We start from the raw sequence: 21,741 nt of genomic DNA, 5'->3' as shown, positions 1-21,741 counted from the left end.
AGTTGTGAGCAGCATCTATTGACCGGTACCAGGAGTCCATAGTTCATATTTACTAGGGATACTTCTAACTCAATTGCAAAAAGAAAAGATGGAAGAGGAATCTTATACATATATCAAAATATATGTAGCTCACACCTAGATGTTTATACTCCTCCACAAAGTAAAACAACAAAACATGGTTCTCTCTGTTCTACCATCTCCTGGGTACCAAGGGGCCAGGTGCTATGTAACTTGTATTCTTCTCTGTACCCCTAACATATGGTAAAGTGCCTGACACATTTTTCTGGAATGAATGAATGAGTGAATGAATGAGTCTCTCAGGTTGTGGATAACCTGTGACATTATCTAAAGAGAAGTTTGTGGGACACCTGGAAGAGCCAGAACATATTGTTTTCACACTTCTTACAGGTTTTCACAGGTGGATTATGAGAAACAGAGCCCTCTACTATTTCGCCTCGAAACACAGGCAGTTCACAGAGGAGGAAGTTGAATACCTAAGACATTACTCAAGAGCTATCCACATTTTGTTATTAATCAGAGATATATGAATTAAGACAGTTGAAAATTAAAACATGAAATTTTATTTTGCATTTGTCAAAATGGAAAAAAGTTAGAAGGGGGGGATAATGCCATTTGGTTAGGATGATGTACAGCCGTGAAAGGCTTTTCGCACAGAGAATGTAAACTGGTGAGCCATTCTGGAAAGCAACAAGACAGCACTTATGTCCCATAACTCGGCAATTCCAGGTTTCTCCTTGAGAAATTCTCACAGAGCAGTAACAGGGCACATACCATTCACCACTGTATTATGTGTGGCTGCAGTGAGTTGAAAGCAGCCTAGAAGTCCGTCTCTAGGAGAAAATGAGTGGTACTATACGCAACAGGTAGAATTAGCGATAAATACGTAATATAATGGGTTATGAAAAGTTTGTTGAGTAAAAATGGTAAGAAATGAAGTGAGATCTATAGCACTATTTAAATACAACAAACCAATTCTATAGAAATACATACAAATCCAAGTAAATATATCAAACACCTTATAATGTATATGTACTAGAGAGAAAGAAAAAGGAGTATCAGGAATGAAGGAAAAATATAGTTGTAACAAATGAGGGATCTTCCAGGGAACAATGATGGTCATGTATAAAGAACTGATGAGAATGATTAATCCACCCTTCTGCGCCTGAAGTGCAAGAAAAAGGAATAATTATTTTTTAAGATTTTATTTATTTATTTGACAGAGAAAGACAGCGAGAGAGGGAACACAATCAGGGGGAGTGGGAGAGGGAGAAGCAGGCTTCCCGCCAAGCAGGGAGCCCGATGCAGGGCTTGATCCCAGGACCCTGGGATCATTACCTGAGCTGAAGGCAGACACTTAACAACTGAGCCAGGAATCATTTTTTTTAAGGCAAGATAAACTAGACTGTTATTTTATTCCGCCCCAAGAACATAGTGCCCCTCAGAGCAAATATTAGATTTATACAACAATGATTCAAGAGACCATCCCTGCAAGGGCATCACATTTCCTTGACAAATCGGAAAGAGTCCAACAGAAGTATCAATGGTCTTCAAAATATATAAAGCAAAAATCCTTGTATTGATCAAGACAACGTTAGCTGTCGTAACAAACCTCAGAATTTCAAGGGCTCAACACAGCATAGTTTTATTCTTTGCTCATGTAACAGTCCAATGCTCTGTGCCGTGATTTTGTTCAGAGAGCTCAGCTGCAACATGGGCCATCCTCAAGACATGGTTTCTGTGGTCTTCCTGAGCTTGTACCTGTGCCATCATTGGGAAGGGAGGACGAGATGAAGGATTCCACTGGCTGTAATTCAATCAAATGGCCACACTAACCTGCAAGGAGGCCTAGAAAATGTAGATGTGGGCCCAGGAAAAAGAGAAAAACACAGGTTTTCATCAGCCAAGAGCAGTCACTCTCACGATCCTGTTGCGACAGCTTTTTCAGACATTGGTGAGATACCAGCCGCCTACACATACATTTGAGCCAATGAACCTCACCTCGTTGGTTTTTAAAATCCAAGAGAAGTAAAGGGGGAAATGGAAGTGGAAAGAAGAATGCTGTAATAAACAGTCTTACTTTCAAAAGTGAAATGGAGACTTTCTTTATCCGAGGAAAAGTCTTTTTTTCAAAAGAAAAAAAAGCCAACTGTTTTATAAAGCATAAGAATTCAAACTTTAATCAATCTGGCATATATTTTTTTTAAATCAGTAATGCGACAAGGTAAGCGCCACAGCTTTCTGGAAGGCAATATGACGACTCATATGCATGATCTCAGAAAGGTTCACAGCAATCCCACGTCCAGGACACACAATCAAGGGAGCTTTGTGTCTCAGAACATGAATTTCAGGGACTACAAGACACAGGTTTAAGTCTATGTACTTACCTTGCAGCCTGAAATTGTTATCTACAAAATGAGGGTTATAAAAATGAACACCTCATCAGTTCAGAGAGTAAACAAGATTATGCATGAAAAGCCCTTATTGACTACAGAGCCTGGCACAGAAAAAAGGCTCTGTAATACTCGGGAAATAATTGTGGATGTGTGCAGCCTGGACTCCAAGAATGCTCATCAGATTCGCTAGTGGTCATTACTTACATATTGGGGGAAATCTCAAAGTGGCCTAAAAGCGGAGATTGGTTAAATAAATAATAACAAATCAATATACATCTCTGAAAAGGTATAGAAGATAATTCAATAATGAGAGAGTTATTTACTATTATATTAAGTTAAAATATGATCATGAAATAGACTGTGAAGTATGAGCCACATTTTCAGATAAATGTTTGTGAATGTATACATAGAACACTGACTAGATGGGGCCCCTGGGTGACTCAGTCAGTTAAGTATCTGCCTTCAGTTCAGGTCATGATCTAAGGATCCTGGGATCAAGCCCAATTATCGGCCTCCCCACTTAGTGGGGAGTCTGCTGCTCTCTTTCCTTCCGGCTCATGTTCTTTCTCAATATCTCTGTCAGATAAATAACTAAAATATTTTTAAAAAAGGAACATTGATTAGAAGGATATACCCCAAAATGCTGATAATAGTTTTCTCTGAATAAGGCTGTGAGCAGGTTACTGTTACTTTGTTTTTCTTTTGTGAGCCAATACTTTCTACCTTCTCATCAGTGAACATGTATTACTTCAGAAAAACTGAACTTGCAAATTCCAGGACATGCTTAATGTGTTGGTGTGATTTTTCTTCCCTTTTTATAAAAGCTCTCAAAATACTTTTTAAAAATAAAAGGTAGAGAAAATGGTACAAGGACCACCCTTTTCCCATCACCTAGATTTAACAATTGTTTACATTTTGCTTCACTTTTTTTCTTGCAGTATTTCAAAATAGACTATAATCGTGAAATGTCATACCTTATAAGCTTCTACATGAACCTCTAAAAATATTCTTTTAAGCAAAGCTAATGGTATCTTACGTTTTAGAAAAATGACTTTATAAATATGGGTAGACGCTTCTATTCTTTCAGAAACGTAATTTTTAAATAAAGAAAATTAATTATATGATTCTATATCTGAAGATATTATGGGGCACGGAGCCCGGAAGCCTAGCTCTGAGGCCAAGCTACACATAGACTTGCTGCTTCTCCAGGAAATCACTGGAGTCCCTTTTCTCATTTGTAAAACAAAGGTGTTGCACTAAAGGATACTTTTTCAGTTTTAAAAATCATATTTTCTCTGGGGCCAAGAAAGAAGCAAGTGAATTTCCACAATTAAAATTGTGGGGTAGGAACAACACCAAGGAGCTAGCCTTAGTCATGGGAGTGGGGAGAAATTGAGCTGCAGAAATTTAAGACGAGATATTAAGAGATTTTTCTAAAGTGTTCAATAAATAAACACACCTGTGACCTTTTGTTTAAGTAAACTAAAAAAAAAAAAAAAAACCCTCTCTCTCCCAGGCATGAGTTTCTGTATTTTAATTTTTCCGAGTCCTTGCGTAGCCGCTTGGCTGTTTGATTCTTGTAATTGTTTTCTTCCTGGAGCAGGGCAGTCTGGGTAGACCTTCGCAGGGAATACACCCGAGGAGCCCTCTGACTTTTAGCGCAATCAAAAGAAGGGGTGGGCCGGGGCCCCTCTCTCTACATTTGCATCACAAAACCCAGCATTCTTTCGCACATCTCTTCTCAGTAAGACCCTTGGAAAATGTCAGATGCCAATCCAGCTTGCTGCTGCTCCAAGGGCTGGGGCCTGCACCCACAGTCTGGTAGGGCACGAGTCTCAGTTCCTCAGTTCCCCACTCCTTAAATAGAACGAACCCCCTCCCTGCAGGGAGCATGGCAAGGATGCAGTGTTTAGGACTGATTCATATGCTTGACTCATTGTGTAACAAAGGGCCAGTTGCAGCTCGGCTCGGGTGCTAAGCTCCTGCGTAGACTCCCCCCACTCTGCCTACGAGAACAGCTACTATCACAATCTGAGGGAATCTGTTTCCAGTCTCTGTTTTTGGAAGAGCACCAGTGAGAAGTCTGGAACCTGGCTTCTCATTTCTTCTCTGCTCTGAACTGCTGTGCGAACAAAACCCTGACCTTCCCAGGAGTCAGTGTCCTTATGTGTAAAATGGAGCATTGGAACCAATTATTTTGAAGATGCCTTTAGGGATACTCAGTTTAATGCTTCTAAGGGCAATTTTTTTCTTTTTCTGAGAAATGTAGTATTCCACATGTTTTTTAAAAGTCATTTCGGGGATCCCGGGTAGCTCAGTCAGTTAAGTGTCTGCCTTTGGCTCAGATCATGGTGGCAGGGAGCCCGTTACTCACTCTCCCTCTGTCCCTCCCCGAGGCTCATGCTTGCTCTTGATTATCTCTCTTTTCCTCTCAAGTAAATAAATAAAATATTTTCTAAAGAGTAATTTAATAAGAATATACCTATTCTCTATATTTCATGCCCTAACGGCAACTTCTTCACTAGTTCCTTGTATGTACTAATACAGCCTAGCAAATTAACTATGTACATATCCCAAGATCTCCGGCTTGACTTCCAGCAGTGCGTCCTACCGATAGACTTGTGTAAAGATACATGTAAGGTTACTTGTATGGTTTGGTTAGTACAAGCAAAGTGGAATAACCTGAGTGTTCATTAAGTATATAGTGACGTGTTCCTCCTAACACCATTAAAAAGAATGAGGTAGGGACACCTGGGTGGCTCAGTGGGTTAAGCCTCTGCTTTCAGCTCAGGTCATGATCCCGGGGTCCTGGGATGGAGCCTGCTCAGCAGGGAGCCTGGCTCTCCCTCTCCCTCTGCCTGCTGCTCTGCCTGCTTGTGCTCTCTCTCCATCTCTCTAATAAAGAAATACAATCTTTAAAAAATAATAAAATTATTTTTAAAAAAGAATGAGGTAGATTTTGGGGTGCCCGGGTGTCTCAGTCAGTTAAGCGTCTGACTCTTGATTTTGGCTCGGGTTATGATCTCAGGGTTGTGAGATTGAGACCCACGTTGGGCTCTGCCCTCAGCCAAAAGTCCGCTTGAGATTCTCTCTCTCCCTCTACCTCTGCCCCCCCCATTTACTCTCTCTCTCAAATAAATAAATCTTAAAAAAAAAAAAGAATGAGGTAGATTTATATGTACCTGAATCAGTTAAGAGTCTTTATTTTGCAAGTAACAGAAAATCCATTCCAAACTGATTTAAATAATAAAGGAGATGTATTGGGTTGCATAAATTGAAATCCTAAAGGACTCTGTTTCTTCTCATCTCTCTGCCTTACTGTCAAAGATAGTAGCTTCATCCGAAGCCTGGTTCTCTTGTAGTAGTGGAAGACTTATCAACCATAATTAGGGTTTCTTGCTCCATTCCAAGGGAGAAGAGAATGCTTCTGTCCCCAGAATTCCAAGCGAGATTACCGAAGTTCATCTTGATTGTTCAGGCTTAAATCATACGCCATGAGAATGGAAAGTATTGATTAGTTTTGGCCAGTCAGCCCAGGGTGGTGTGCTTCCCAGAAGCTTTGTAGGAGAGCACAGATAAGTAAGTGAAAACCTGCAGGGAAGTACTGAGTACTGCAGGGAAGGAGGAAAGATTAGACACTGGGTAGATAACCATCAAATGTCCACGGTCGTAGAGGAGAATGAAATCACTTCTAAGATACTTTGTTAAATGCAAAAGGCAAGGTATGGAAGCATGAGTACAATATGCTACCACTTCTGCAGAAAAGCATGGTGATACATACAGTGACTCTTCCTAACAATAATTTTAATCTCGCACACATTCATCCATATACATATACATGAAAGTACCCCCGGGGGAACAAATAATAATAAGAAACCGAAGTTCTGAGAGTCTCTCATATGTTGAAAATTTTCAACTAGTAGCTTGGAACAGAGGGTCCTAGAAGAGCATTAGCAATGCATCAACAGTCCCTCTGCTGGTTTTGTCTTCCCACTCTGAATGATACTGTTCTTCAGGGTTCTCAGGAAATGAAGAGGATTCAGCAGAAGAAAACAAACTCACTCATCATGCAAATGACAAGGTAATAAATTATATATATTTGTTTACACAAATCAATTTACAAACATCACTTATCCTGAAAGAGTTTTTAAACAATGCCCAAGAGCTAATCACTAGGAACTCCACAAGGTGACATAAATCCATGGATATTTCTTTTCATACTGAGTCTCAGAAATACCTAGGGTTGCTCAATCAGTCACTCACTCAAAACTGCAAGGAGTTCTGACAGTTTCTGATCGTTTCCTGAATGCCTGGTACTCAGTGGGTATTGTATATTCATGGAATTAGATCATCGGTACAAATTGAGTTTTCGTAAACTGAAGAAAAATTGGAAAAGCGTCTGTGCTGTAGGGGTGCCTCCCTCCCAGGAAAGGATAAGAGAACTTTACAGAGTCAGCCTAGAGCACTACTGAGCAAGAAGCCAGCAATGACTTCAGTACCCACTGCAGACTGCCAGCACGACTTCTGCAAAATATAAAACGTGTGTGTGTGTGTGTGTGTGTGTGTGTGTGTAAAGTGCTAGATGCAAGAACTGATTTTTATAATAGATTAGAGGGTTTCAATTGTTCTCGTAAGTGGAAAGCATATCAGGAAGGCGAGCGGGAGTTAGAAAAGCGGAGCTCTCAGAACAAAGGGTTCCTTTTAACATAGGATTGAAATGGCTTCGTTGAGAAGCAACTAAGTATTCACCAGTAGTCACGGAGTCACCCAGCACCCTTGCAATCCAGCTTCTGCTATGCTCAAGACACTGGCATGAGAGCTCTGCTGAAAAAGACATATGGACCATGTGGATGGCAGCAGAAAAAATAGATTTGGAAAGTAGGTAATTATAAAACTGGGGCAAGACAAGAGGGAAAAGTTATGAACATTGGTGAGTGCCAAACACTCGTAGGAAGGAAACTACTATGGACAGGTAAATGTCAGTCCTTCAATATTAATTCATCAGGAAATAAATGTGTATGGGATAAAACGGCATAGTAATTAAACATGGATTCTGGGGTCAGAAAGCCTGGATGCGGAGGCCAGTACGCCACTGACCAGCTGCATTTGCTGCTGAAGTTGCCTAACTCTGCTCCTCGGTCTGTATAAGTTAATGAAAGCAGAGTTCTTAGCATGATTCCTAGCATTTGATCAGTGCTCTTGACAAGTTAGCTGTTGTTATTATTATTTTGATGATGATGTTGATGATGATTACTATTAGGTTGAACCACTGCTTAGCACCATCTGTTTCTCTGCTTTATTGTATTATGCACAGAACAGGAGAGACTGGTAGCAGGTTTACAGATTTTATTTAAGGGGTAGGGGAAAAGGATTGCCGAGGAATTACCTATTTATAGCGAAGTGTGTTTACATATATTTATTGGTTAGCAGCCCAGAAATTTAACCTTTTTTTTTTAAGATTTTATTTATTTATTTGACAGAGAGACAGCGAGAGAGGGAATAAAGCAGGGGGAGTAGGAGAAGGAGAAGCACGCTTCCCACTGAGGAGGGAGCCTGATTCGGGGCTCGATCCCAGGACCCTGGGGTATGACCTGAGCCGTAGGCAGACGCTTAACAACTGAGCCATCCAGGTGCCCCGCAATCTAACCTTTTTGATACTGCCCTAGCCTCGTAATGTTCACTCTGTGGCATTTTAATGAGCTATTTATTTGGCAAAATAGTTACTTCTAATGTAACAACCCATTTGGCTTATTCCTACTTTAATTTTGCTCTAGCACGTTAGGTGATTTTAATCTGATGTTTCTCTGGTCTTCATGTGCAAGTCTAAGACCATCTTTACAGCTTTAAAATTAAAGCACAACAAAGTTATTTTTTGATGGGCTTCTGTGGTAGGAGTAGTGGGATGGGAGAGAAAGAAGCATCTTGGAAACAATTGTAAATTAGCTGTAAATTGAAGTATTATTTTCTAGAAGGCTTATCTTAAAATCGCCTTTTGCATTATCTTACTTTTATGAAACTCATAATAAAAATGACCTAGAATCTCCCTAAACAACACTTTGTAATGGGATACAATTCGGTTTGAAAGCTAAAGGACACAAGATTGTTTTGATGAGATATTGTCATTTATAAAGCAATGATCTCCAAGAAAGAGGATACAAAAGCTCCAAAGTAAGTCATCAGTCCTAGCAACCAGAGGGCTAAGGAGGAGAACCAAAACAAAACTGTGAAACAGAGGAAATAAAATGATTTATGAGTCATTCCCACTGCCTTGTGAATGACTGATGCTAACCCTTGTGGAAAAGGGCCTGGATTGGAAAGATGACTTTTCTCTGTCAGCCTGAGACTACACATTAAAACAACGGGAGGCAACTCATGACCATTTTTAACATTGATTAAACCCCCAGTGTGACATGCACATGCAGGAGAGTATGGCTTTCGGTGCCATCGAATGTATCATTTAAGAAAATAGTGGAAAACACTATAAAGAAAGGAGGAACCAGCATGGAATGGGAATGTGAAAAGAGCCCCACCACACACACATCCATAGTATTGGCCCTGGATTTATTTTTTCATACTCATTTTTTTCTGCTATCTTTGGCTCTTGGCTTCTCTGGTATATCTCCCAACACACACACACACACACAGACACACACACACACACACACACACACACACACATAAGAGAAACAGCTAGATCATCTGGATCCATTTAGGGACTGAATTTCCTAAGTGCCAGTGAGATAAACAGACCCTATAATATAGTTGTCACCTGAACAAACCAATGTTTGATCAATGGTCCATTTGCTTGGTGGAGTGTGAACCTTGCTTGAGAGCTGAAATGACAAATATTAGTAAATTATTATCATCGGCTATCATCAGACAGTTGGTTCATTGTCCTACGTGGAGTGAATTACGAATTAGGAATCTATATGTAGCTATAAATGGCACCACAGCATGAACAGATCATTGAACAATTGATTCAGCTGCCCCATGCTTTCCAAATAGATCAAATCCCTCTTCCACAACCCTTGAATCCACAGTGGCATCTTTTCCAGAAACTCTCAACACTGAGGCCGGTACCAGTGATCTTCAATCATTTTTACTGATTAGATCAGTTAAAAAACTAAGCAGGTACTGTCAGTATATCGTCCTTGTTAATTTGTAAATTAAGAATCACACATTTTAAAACATTAAGTAGAAATTAGAAAAAGATGGACTAAGAAGATGTAAATATTTAAAGTAATTTTTATTTTATTAACAGTACAAAATTTTTCACTCTCACCTAAAATATTAATATGGATGGTTTGTTATTGAAAATGTCTTTTCAATCATTCAAATCCTTGGTTTTGTTTTAAAATATTTGATTCTGGGGCGCCTGAGTGACTCAGTTGTTAAGCATCTGCCTTCAGCTCAGGTCATGATCCCTGGATCCGGGGATCAAGCCCCGCATCAGGCTTCCTGCTCAGCGGGAAGACTGCTTCTCCCTCTCCCTCTCCCTCTGCCCTTGCTTGTGTTCCCTCTCTCACTGCGTCTCTCTCTGTCAAATAAATAAATAAAATCTTTTAAAAAAATAATATGCTTGACTTTATTGTCTGTCAAAACTGAAACAGTTACTTCACAAAGATGTATAAATCTGAATGGAAGAAGCATATCCTTGGTTGGTATTAAAAACCTGCTTAGCTTTCAGTCACATCTTCCAATAATCAAAGAGATTTTGTGGAAATCGGGCATGTGGATTTTCATCTTCCCTGTTAAATCAGAAGGTGTGGCACCTTATTATTAACACACGTGTTCAAAGGTTGCTGAAGCTTTATTTGAAGGGTTTTAAGACAGATGAAAAGATTTTCATTTCTAAAGTTTTTAAACTGTAGAGGTTAAAAGGAATTTTGCAGGAGACAGGTGCATGATTTTTTTTCAGGAATAAAAATCACATAAAGTTGGAAATACTTCTAAGCATCCATTTTCAAACTGTTTTCTTCCATGTACTAAGTTTCTTTCAAAATGCATTTTCTTTTCCCGTGGTGTTAAAAGCAGCATTAGCTTAAGGGAAGTTTCGGAGTGGATATATATACCTATTTTAAGTAGTCTTCCTGATCATTTTGGTTTCTTGTTTTTGTTTTGCTAAGTTCTGATTGGATCTGGCTTAGATCCTCATTGCTTTTACCTTGTAGTAAAACTAATGAAGGGTTTGGGGGTGCCTGGGTGGCTCAGTGGGTTGGGCCTCTGCCTTCGGCTAGGGTCATGGTCTCAGGGTCCTGGGATCGAGCCCACATCGGGCTCTCTGCTCAGCGGGGAGCCTGCTTCCCCTGCTCTCTCTGCCTGCCTCTCTGCCTGCCTCTCTGCCTACTTGTGATCTCTCCCTCTCTCTCTCTCTCTCTCTCTCTCAAATAAATAAATAAATAAATAAATCTTAAAAAAAAAAAAAAAACTAATGAAGGGTATGGAGAGCTGGAGAAGCCAGTTCTGGTGTGTGCTTCCTGCTCATTTGTGCATGCATGATTTGTACAGTATTCTCTTTCAGCTTGTGGCTTTCTTCTGTAATCTTTTTTAAGCTAGTTGTCTACTCAGTGAGACTTAATTTAAACTGATATTATTGGCTATAATTGCCACTTAGGATGGCACAGGTATAAACGACAATATGTCATTATGTGCTTAGTGAACAAGTGAGGACATTGTCTATGACCCAGAGGCTTGGGGAATTTCCATTCTCAGAATACTCAGTTACCGCATGAAACTGGAAATGAATGAATGAGGCCACATGTGTCAGTCCATCTAATAAATATTATGAAAACAAATTTCTTACTTTTATTAAAAATACTGATAAGGTCTTGTACTTCCTTCCTATACCTACTTCATTGGACCATTGCATACAGCCTGCTTCAAGGACTACTGGTCAACACAACTCCTTTGCCTGCACATGCTGTTCTCTGCTTGACCACTCTACCTTCCCACCCCCTCCAACAGGCAACTACTACTTCTCCTTCACGTTTTATCTGCAATGTTACTTCCTCATGGAGACATTCCCAGATCTTCACTGTTTTCTCATCTTAAGCCTTGTCTCTGTTATAAGCTTTCATAGAATCTTATTGCCTTCCTTCAAGGGCTTTTCATGGTACATAGTTATAGATTTACCTATGCGATTTTTTTTTTTGTACCTATGTGATTAAGAATGGTCTCTCTGCTGTCTAGAAACTCTAAACTCCATGAAGTTGGGGTCATATCAATTGTCTGTTGAATTTCCAACTCCTAGCATAGTGCTTCAAAATATTCAGCATCCAATGAATATTTGTAGAATAAATGAACTTGCTCATTTATTCTCATTTACAGAATATACTCATTTACAGAATAAAATGGGGACTTCCTCATATATAGGACACCATAGATTACCCAGGTTTAGTCCTCTTATTTTAATAGGAATGCTAGAAGAGGATTATGTTAGTGAGAATGTGGGAAAAGGGAACCCTTGTATGCTGCTAGTTGATAATATGAATTGGTATAGCCCTTATGGAAAACGGCATGAAGGTTCCTCAAGAAATTAAAAATAGAACCACCGTATGATCTAGCAATCCCAATTCTGGGTATATATCCAAAGGAAATAAAATCAGTTTTTCAAAGAAATATCTGCATTTCCATATTCATTACAGTATTATTCACAGTAGTCAAGATATGGAAGCAAACTTGTTTGTTGCTAGATGAATGGATAAAGAAAATGTGTTATGGATATACAATGGAATATTATTCAGCCATCAAGAAGAAGGCAGTTCTGCCATTTGCCACGATATGGATGAACCTGGAAAGTATTCAGCTAAGCCAAGTAAGCCAGGCAGAGAAAGACAAATATCGTATGGTGTCACTTGTGTGGAATCTAAACAAATAAGAAAAGGTCAAACTCATAAAAACAGAAAATAGAATGATAGTTACTGGGGCTGGAGGATGTGGGCAGTGGGCAGATACTGGTCAAGGGTACAAACTTTCAGTTATAAAAGGCGTAAATGCTGAGACTAATGTACAGCATGGTGATTTAGTTAATAATATTGCATTGTATACTTGAAATTTGCTAAGACTGTAGATCATAAACACTCTCTACGTACATAAAAAGGTAACTAAGTGAAGTGATGCATGCGCTAATTAACTTGATTGTGGTAAATATACATATATCATACATATGGTATCTGCATATATACATATACATATGTATATACATATGTATATACATATATCAAGTCATCACATTGTACACTTTAAATATATACAAGTTTATTTGTCCATTATACCTCAATAAAACTTCAGGGGGAAAAAAGGAGGGTGATGTGACATACCCTGGATCACACCATCAGATAAAAACATTCATAGGAGGAAAACCTGAGACTCCGGATCCCTAGGGCCAATGCTTTCTCTATACATTGGGAACTGCCTTCTTATTCAAATAATCAGACTCCCTGAGATCAAAATTGTCTTGAAAGGGCATATAAAATAAATTGAAGGGAATAAAGATTTAAAAACAATAAGGAAAAAAACAAGTAGAAAAGCTCTATAAAGTAACCATGAATTGATAATCCATGGTAGAGGAAATATAAATTACCAGTCAGTTACCATGTGAAATTATACATAGTCTAAGAAATTATAATCTAAACTAAAAATGTGTTCTCTACTCCCACCAGAGTGCTAAAATTAAAAAAAAAAAAAAGCGGTCACACCTATTGCTCTCAAGAATGTGAGAAAATGGGTCCTCCCATAAATTTTTTGTGAGAACCTAAATTGGTGCCATCTTTTTGACTCAATTTAGCAATATTTATCAACATTTTATTATTTCTTAAAGATTTTATTTATTTATTTGACAGACAGAGATCACAAGTAGGCAGAGAGGTAGGCAGATAGAGAGGAGGAAGCAGGCTCCCTGACGAGCCGAGAGCCAGATGCAGGGCTCGATCCCCGGACCCTGGGACCATGACCCCAGCTGAAGGCAGAGGCTTTAACCCACTGAGCCACCCAGGCACCCCATCAACATTTTAACGCCATGTGACATGAAACATAGAAGATATAACATTTAAGTCTATGCACTGTGATATAGTATTCTCAGCCATTAAACATACATACAGATGCTTGAATGGGTGAGCAAAAATATATTACAAGATGTTCATTGTAGTATTGTTCATTAAGGTGGTGACTGGATACAAGGTAACTACCCCCCAGTAGGAAGGTCATTAAATAAATCACCATTCAATTAAACTACGGAAAATTATGCAACCAATTAAAGAATGCAGTAGCTATCCATGTATTGATGTGGAAAGCCAAGTTATACTGTTAAATTTTAAGAAATGTATCATGATTCCATTTCTGTTTTATTTGACTTTAAGTACTAAGCATTCAGTAATGGCTGCCTCTGAGGAAGGAAGTAATACTGGATGACATAATAACAGGGACTTGTCCTTTTTACTACCTATGCTTCTAGAGTGTTTCCATTTCTCACAAACATGTATTTCTCCTGTAACTTAGTTTCCTGCCAAATCACTTGTGGCTGTTGTTTAGAGTATCTGATGCAGATGGGGAAGAGCTTTGTCACTCCCTGCCCCTGGCATTCTTGTGAAACTTTGGTGGACCATGACACCCATGCCCATGCTGAGGGGAGCTCGGGGACACTGACTAAGTTTCTGCACCCCCATCAAACACACCAAGACAGCCAAGTAGACAGATGGCAGAGGACATTTCCTCTACAGCCCAGAGCTCCTGAGACTTAACACGACTCCCCTCAACCAAGCCTGGACAGAACTGCACACGCACCACAGACATGGGCAAAATCTCCCTGCACGGCCATGTTCAGAAGCGAACACATTTTGCCCATCAGAAGTTGCAGAGAGCACCCAGTGCAACTTTCCAGTATCCTTTTCCACTCTGGGTGGAGCAGATCAAGCCAGGGAAATGCCATGAGGGGTTTTTCAAGGAGCAATGGAGAGCTGTGACTGTTATTGAATGAATGCACCAGAGCCCTTCATGGTGCCGAAGTTAGCACAATACATCAAGATCTTTATTTCCTTAAGACTTTGGCCTTCCTCTTCTCTTCTCCCAGCAAATCATACCTATGCTTCAGTACCCACCTATAGTTCTGCTCTAAAACTTTCCTGATCACCTCAGCCTAATACAAACTCAACTCCTCTAAACCAGGGCTGCATGTGTTTGCTCAGTTAAACCGACAGGGGACCATCTGGTGACATCTGTCTGGCTGTTTGACTTTACGTTTGTCTTATATTCCAGACTGGGCAGGTCTCTTTTGCCAAACTTCTTCCTGGGACCCATACACAAACTTGCCACAGCATATCCAATCCATACTTGCAAATTTGAAAAACTACAAACAAGAAAGGCAGGAATTCTATTTTTTTAGCTTGGTGATTTATGTATTTATGCTTCTCTCTGCCCTTTCAGGGTTTATGATACCATTCATGAAAAGGAATTCAAAATTTAAAATGAATAATGAAATTCATAAGTATTTAATATCAATTATAAGCCCAAGAAGAATGAAAAACGATGCAGCAGCCAACAGTCCAAGCAAACAAAGACAGAAAAGCAACAACTGAGTTGGACTAGAGAATGACGTTCGTGTTTCACATCCAATATAACATCATGAACAAATGAGGCAAAAAACTTAGAAAGAGAACTAGTCTTGTCAAATAGAGATAGGTGTGGCATGTGTGTGTTTTAAATTAAAAAATGAAATTCAAGGCTCCTTCACTTAATGAAGCCAGCTCTTTCATCTTTTAAAATGACAGTTAAAGTCAAAACGGGAGTTAAAGTCAAAACTGGGAAAGGAGATTTAGGACCTCCCTTCAGACATTAATAAACACTTCTCCACATTCTAAAACTATTAGACATAATTTGGCATAATTGCCAATCTTTCCTGAGCAAAGACATGCAACTCAGTTGTTTTAACTGCTGCGCTCTTTTCACAACGAGCGAGCACCTCGGTTCAGGGCTCAAGGTTCATGCCTCTTCGGAGACATTGTTAGGAGATATGTTCTGGGCCCCGAATATTAGTACAGAATTTTTATTTTATCGAACCCATCTTAGGAGTGGAACGGAAACACGGATTTGTTGAAACCAACAGATACTTTCGATGACTCTCTATTGAAGAAAATTTGTATAAGGTGAAGACATTCGTTTTTATCCCCTCTGAGCCAAATTCCACTCTAAGTTTGTTGAATCTTTAAACTGCGTAGACCTCAAATATTTCACTCTGTGGACATAAGCTTTCTTATGGTGACTTTCTGTCCAGTTTTTCTCATCTGTCTAATTTAGATCTTAACCCCTTACAGCAGATACCATGTATTTTAGATCATTTTCCTTAGAACAATATTATGCTGATGAGTTCAGTAAATCTTAAACAGCAATACATCTCCCATTGCCATTCCCTGTTTCTTTGTTATCTGGCCTCCCAATTTCAGTGCCTGTCATTTCCTGTTCTTTCATTAAACTATTGGAGTGGTTAGGAATTTTCCAAGTCAAGTTGTGATTATTCATGTGGGATCTCTTCCCTAGTATATAGCCAAAGGAAGGAAGGAAGGGATGGAGGAGGAAAAGCAGGGAGAGAGAGAGGGTCCTATTGATCATTATTCATTATAGTGAGACTAAAGGTAGCCCTTCTTTCAATTTAACTGGGCAAGACATAACCTGTTGAGGACCACCAATGTTTGGAAACAACTTATTTAAATTTTCCTATCTCTAATATATTTAAAAAATATTTATTTCCTTCTTCTCACCCCTTTGGTAAAAAAGAATGAATCAGTGGGGCACCTGGCTGCCTCTGTCAGTAGAACACATGACTCTTGACCTTGGGGTTGTGAGTTCAAGCCCCACATTGGGCGTAGAGATTACTTAAAAAAAATTAATCAGTAAATTGAGACACTCCAATGTTGAATGATTTTTTTTTTCAAAAATGTTCAGTTGGAATATTTTACAAAGTTCTTTTACCTTTGTACCTACTGAGAAGCATCAAAATTAATCAGAAAAATCAATTCAGGAAATCTTTCTGAGTTAGTGGAAGACTGTCTCTGGTCATGAAAACTTGTTAACAGATACTTCTTTGAGAAATAGCTTGAGAGCTTGAGAAACTTAACAGTAGAAGATACCAGCCCTGTGCCGACTGTGATGCTTACAATGAATCATTGAATAAATTATTACCATCCACGGAGACTGCTCTTTGGATAATTAGCAATTTCAATCTAAGAAAGATTCTGTAAAGTACACTTCAGCTTCGGCATCAATAGACAAAACGCCAGGGTAAGTAGCTAAATTAGACTGCTTTAAATACTATCTAGGACTTTTATTTTCAATCGTATGCCCTTGGAAATTTCTACCTAAAACTATGTTGTATATAATCCTTTTTGAACATACAGTAGCAGACTGAGATTTTGTAACAGAGAAATGAGATTTCACTATAATTTTAGAAATCTGATAAATAAGACTTTAAGGTAGAATTTATTACATGTACCTAAATAAACAGAATGTACAAATTTTGCCTACCATTTTCACAGCTTTTTTTCCGTTTTGTGTATGCACTTACAACAATAAGAGATGTGCAGCATTCCCTGTGGTCACTAATTTGATTATGTCTATGAATTAGGTTGATGGGTGTGTTTCACTTGGGAAATTCAGTGCTCTATAGTTGAAATACAGGTTTTATGACCTCTGTCCTTATCTCTATTTTGTAGCTTTTTAAAAAGACTAGAAATTTAACACGAGGCAGAATTGATTGCATTGTGACTAAGACATAAGCTTAAATGAAAAGAATACAAATGTTTTGCAGGTTCACATTTCAAAGTATTTTTATTATTGCAAATGATATTTATATAAATTATCAGTTGTTATTTAATAACAACAAGAAGAAAAGAAAGAGATGGTATATATACATTACTTGCCTCAGATTTATTATCAGACAGGGTGGGAAGGTGTTCTTTTTCTTTTTTTCTGGCATGATCAAAAATAGACGTAGATAAAATTTAACCTGGCAACTTCTCTTACTTCCTTAGCCTTTCACAAAACACCCAAGAAGGTTTACTAACTCCAGTGACAGACAAGGAATCATTCAAGAATCATTTAAGCAGATCATTACAATGCAAGTCTCTGAAGTTATTTTCATAAATACATGGATGTTTAGAAAAAAGATTATTATAAAATATAAAGTAGAAGTAATTTACACATGTACATAATTAAAACAATACTACCTTAATAATATGAAATTTCCCAAAAAGCTCAAAACACATTTTTAAAAATTAGAATCTCATAATTATCCTTGTGGAAAGATATGCAGCCTGTTTGACCACTGTACTTGAAAAAGAAGAGGTGATTTTTTTTTTTTTAATGGCTTTGCCTTGTACACTTAGAAATGTATTTTAGAATTAAATGACCAGAAGACATTGCTACTGGCAAATCATTAGCAGGGAAGAAACCTCGATAAAATTAGCAGTGAAACACTGAATCATTTCTTCTGTTAGTGAAAGTCATAGGCAAAAGTTCTAAAATTATACAATTACAAAAATAAATCAAGTTACCGTGTCATTTCTGCTTTTCTACATTAATAAATTAACCATGTAACATTGTTCAAAATTATGTCAGTTACGCATATAATAATCTTTTAAATTAATGAAGTGATGAAGCAGTTTGATGACACCCATGATTTACAGGGCTGCTTTTAGCTAATGTTAAAAGCCTTTCATTTAATAAATTGTTCCCTTGAGAAATTACCAAAAATGAATATTTTCTATACTAAATGTTCCAAGGTTTACACTTTTTCAATATCTTAACAAATGGCAGAAGATGTGCATTTTTCAAAATATATCTTCTTTTACATATATTTAATTGAAATTAATTAGTATATTACCTTAGAAGGAAATGATTATACAAGATCATTTGTGAGGATTTTTGTAAAGCAATAAAGCTGAATTTAAACAATGAAATCAATCATAGCCTTACAAAATTTGGATGATAAACTGGGAATCATTTCAAGCTTTTTGACTAAAGAAGAGCAATTCCATAAAAATCTGTGTTCTTAAAATATGGCTAGTGCTCTTCACCCTTAGCTTCCACATTGCCTTAATTGCATTTGCAATTTTTATTAAGATTGAGACTATGTTTCTAGTAAGGCTTTGTAATTTTTATAATAATCTTTGTTTTGTTCACTTTTATCTAAACATTTCTTCGTGCATTGTTCTATGTGATTCTAGCTCTAGTATATTTCTCAACTCAGTCATGAATAACAACAGTCAGACCTTACAAAGTATATCATTTCCATTGTCTCATGGTTTTATGTGGCCTCAGAGACGTGTCTGAATACAAGAGAAATAATGTCTTGTGGAGAGATGCTGTATAAGTTCGTTAGGAGAGCAAAATAGATTTCAGTCAAGCCAGGATATGCTTGCATGTGATAACAGCAAGAAAGAAAAGGAGCTAAATATAACTAGCAAAGAAAGCCTGAAATTGATGTTCCCTGTGCTTATGGATTTGTTTTCATAATGTGGAGACTGATTTTTATTCCACTTCTGAATTAGTAATGTGCCTAGTACATTGGGCCAATTTCTTTTCAAAGCATTTGCTGCTCCAGCCCTGAAAACAAGAATAATTAATCTGTGCTTCTTGAGTCCGATGGATATAATTTTAGGCAGGCAGATGTCAAGGAAATAATTTTTAGAATTCTTATAATCGATGGCAATGAAATGGAGAATTGCCTGTTGGCATTTCAAATGATTTTAAGGAATTTGAAACTTTCATCAATGAATTTTTAATGTGTGCTAATAACGGATGCTCATGGGTTTGTGGTCTACGCACAGCGAAACAGAACTTTAAGCATATTATTATTTTCCTTTAAAAATGGCTTGAAGAAGGTAATAAAAGTGCTGGAAATTCAAGACTTTTATAACATATAACGGCATCAAACTCCGCATGAATACAATTATTTGAGTGAGCTATATTTTCAAGAGTTAAGAAAATTGAAAAGAATCAGTGGTCTTTCAAATACACAGATCCCTTGCAGGAAGACCCCATTTATTGTTAGAATTACATTTAGACTCCTGACTCTCACTTCCCCTGATGAACCTGCACTATCGGCAGAAGTCTGTCTGCATTTGGGAGAAATATCACATGAGCGTTAGGATGGCAAATTGCAAAACACGACCTACCTCAAAGTTTGAAATAGCTGATATTGTTAGCACTGATACTGAACTCCTTCTTATCATTAGAATTATTTCTAGGAAGTCTCTTCAACGAATGCAAAATGGTGTGGGTATAGAAATAGATTCAAATGTAGCTTGGATGAACTACGAGCTATTGAAGTCATAAGAGAGACAGCAGAGAGATCAAGAGCTCAGAGGGTCTGTGATTATCAATAGAAGGGTGGACAGCCCTATGTAGGGAAGGATAATTTTGAAATAAAAGTTTAACTTCTGATGAATCAATCCTCATGTTCCAATCCACACCAACTATGGGAAATATGATGATGTTACCTTTCTAAAAACTAAATATCTTAGTTTTATCTGTCCTTAGAGTGGGATCATGATATCTATTTTTAGCAAGAATTACAGCATCTTTTTTGCTCTACCTCCATGGAACTGTAGAAACACAACAAAATAACATACAAAAGCATTTTTAACTCTGAAAGAATTGTGCTGTCTAGATCTGAGATTCAAGTAACTTTGGAATTTTCCAAACCCTTTGAAAGTAAGTAATGGTGCAAAAGCTTGTATGTGTATAGTACATATATACTACTCACACATTAGAAATGTTTATGTGATTTTATGGCAGATTTCCTTTTTTAAGCATGTTAAATTGCACTAATAAATTTATGTTTTCTGTGCATACTTCAAGTGGCGGGCAGAGGAGGACAAGGAAGAAAGGCTTTATTTTCCCCCCATCATGTTCTAACGAAAACCTCAGTGGAAAATGTATATCTTAGGTTGACTCCGCATAAAACCAGAGGCACAGTGGCTGAGAACCTTGCAGATGTATCTGCGTTCTCTCTGTTTTAAGAGCAGCACTTTGGAAGTCAGGCAAACCCTTTACTTTTTACAACACAGAGAAGAGCAGATCTGCCCCTGTTTTCCAAAACAGAGCGCCGTTCTCCTCACAGACACAGATCCAATAAAATGCTCTATTTATTGGCTAAGCATTAACGGCGTCTCTTATTTTCCTCCTGTGACCCTCTTTGGCAGTTAGTCACACATTCCAATTGAGCCGACGCCACAAAAATATCCCTCCTGTATAAGGAAAGAGAAGAGCCTAATTGGCCATCGACCTCTCCCTTCCAGCTCCCGTAGTGTCACAACCTCGTGGCTTCCAATTTGTCACCCTCTGGGCCAGATAATCTGGGCTGTGAAGACCAAGGCAGGCAAGACTAAGCCTGAGGTTCAGGGCCAGTCTCCTGCCCCACCCAGAATCCCCCCCATTCTGTGATCAAAGCGTCAACCAGAGCCATCACCACCACCTGACTCAGTGCCTCTCAAAACACAGTGCGCATGAAGCAAGATGGGATTGGGAGGGAGATAAACCATAAGTGACTCTTAATCTCACAAAACAAACTGAGGGTTGCTGGGGGGAGGGGGGTTGGGGGGGTGGGGTTATGGACATTGGGAGGGTATGTGCTATGCTGAGTGCTGTGAAGTGTGTAAACCTGGCGATTCACAGACCTGTACCCCTGGGGGATAAAAATATATGTTTATAAAAAATAAAATTAAAAAAAAAAAAACACAGTGCACATAAAACTCAGTGTTATCTAGTACCACATTTATTACTTGGTTTTTATTCTATTTATTTTTACTATTACCTTCTATTCGTTGAAATGGTATTGCAGCCCCATTTATGATAATGATATAAAATTCCCTTTTAAAATACATGTATTTATATTTAAAGAAGCTTTTTAAAAAATTATGCAAATAATAGCACAGGGAGGCAAAGATATGGCAATAATCGTGAAAGCGATTCGTGAAGAGCTAGAGATTAGAAAACACTGAACCAAAGCGCACTAAAGCAATTACAGGGAAAGAAAAAGCACTCTCCCCTCTCAGTGAGATTTTCATAGTAATTATTAGGATTCAATGATGAAGTGCCTTCTCCTGTATTTTCATTTAGTCTCTTTATGGCACCAGCAATGTAGGCAAAACTCTCTTGGTATCACCATTTTACAGATGGGGAAACTGAGGAGAGAAGTTTCAAGGGATTCGCTAAAAGTCACACAGCTAATTAAATGCCGCAAGAGAAATATTAAGCCTTCAACATAAGGCTTTCCGCAAACAGAATACGCTATACAGTTTAACACACTATTCAGTTAAAGGGGTCACATGGGGAC

This window comes from Lontra canadensis, unplaced genomic scaffold (genome assembly GCF_010015895.1).
Source record: "Lontra canadensis isolate GAN:19392208 unplaced genomic scaffold, GSC_riverotter_1.0 scaffold50, whole genome shotgun sequence".
Lineage (NCBI taxonomy): Eukaryota > Metazoa > Chordata > Mammalia > Carnivora > Mustelidae > Lontra > Lontra canadensis.
This window is presented reverse-complemented; position numbering follows the sequence as displayed.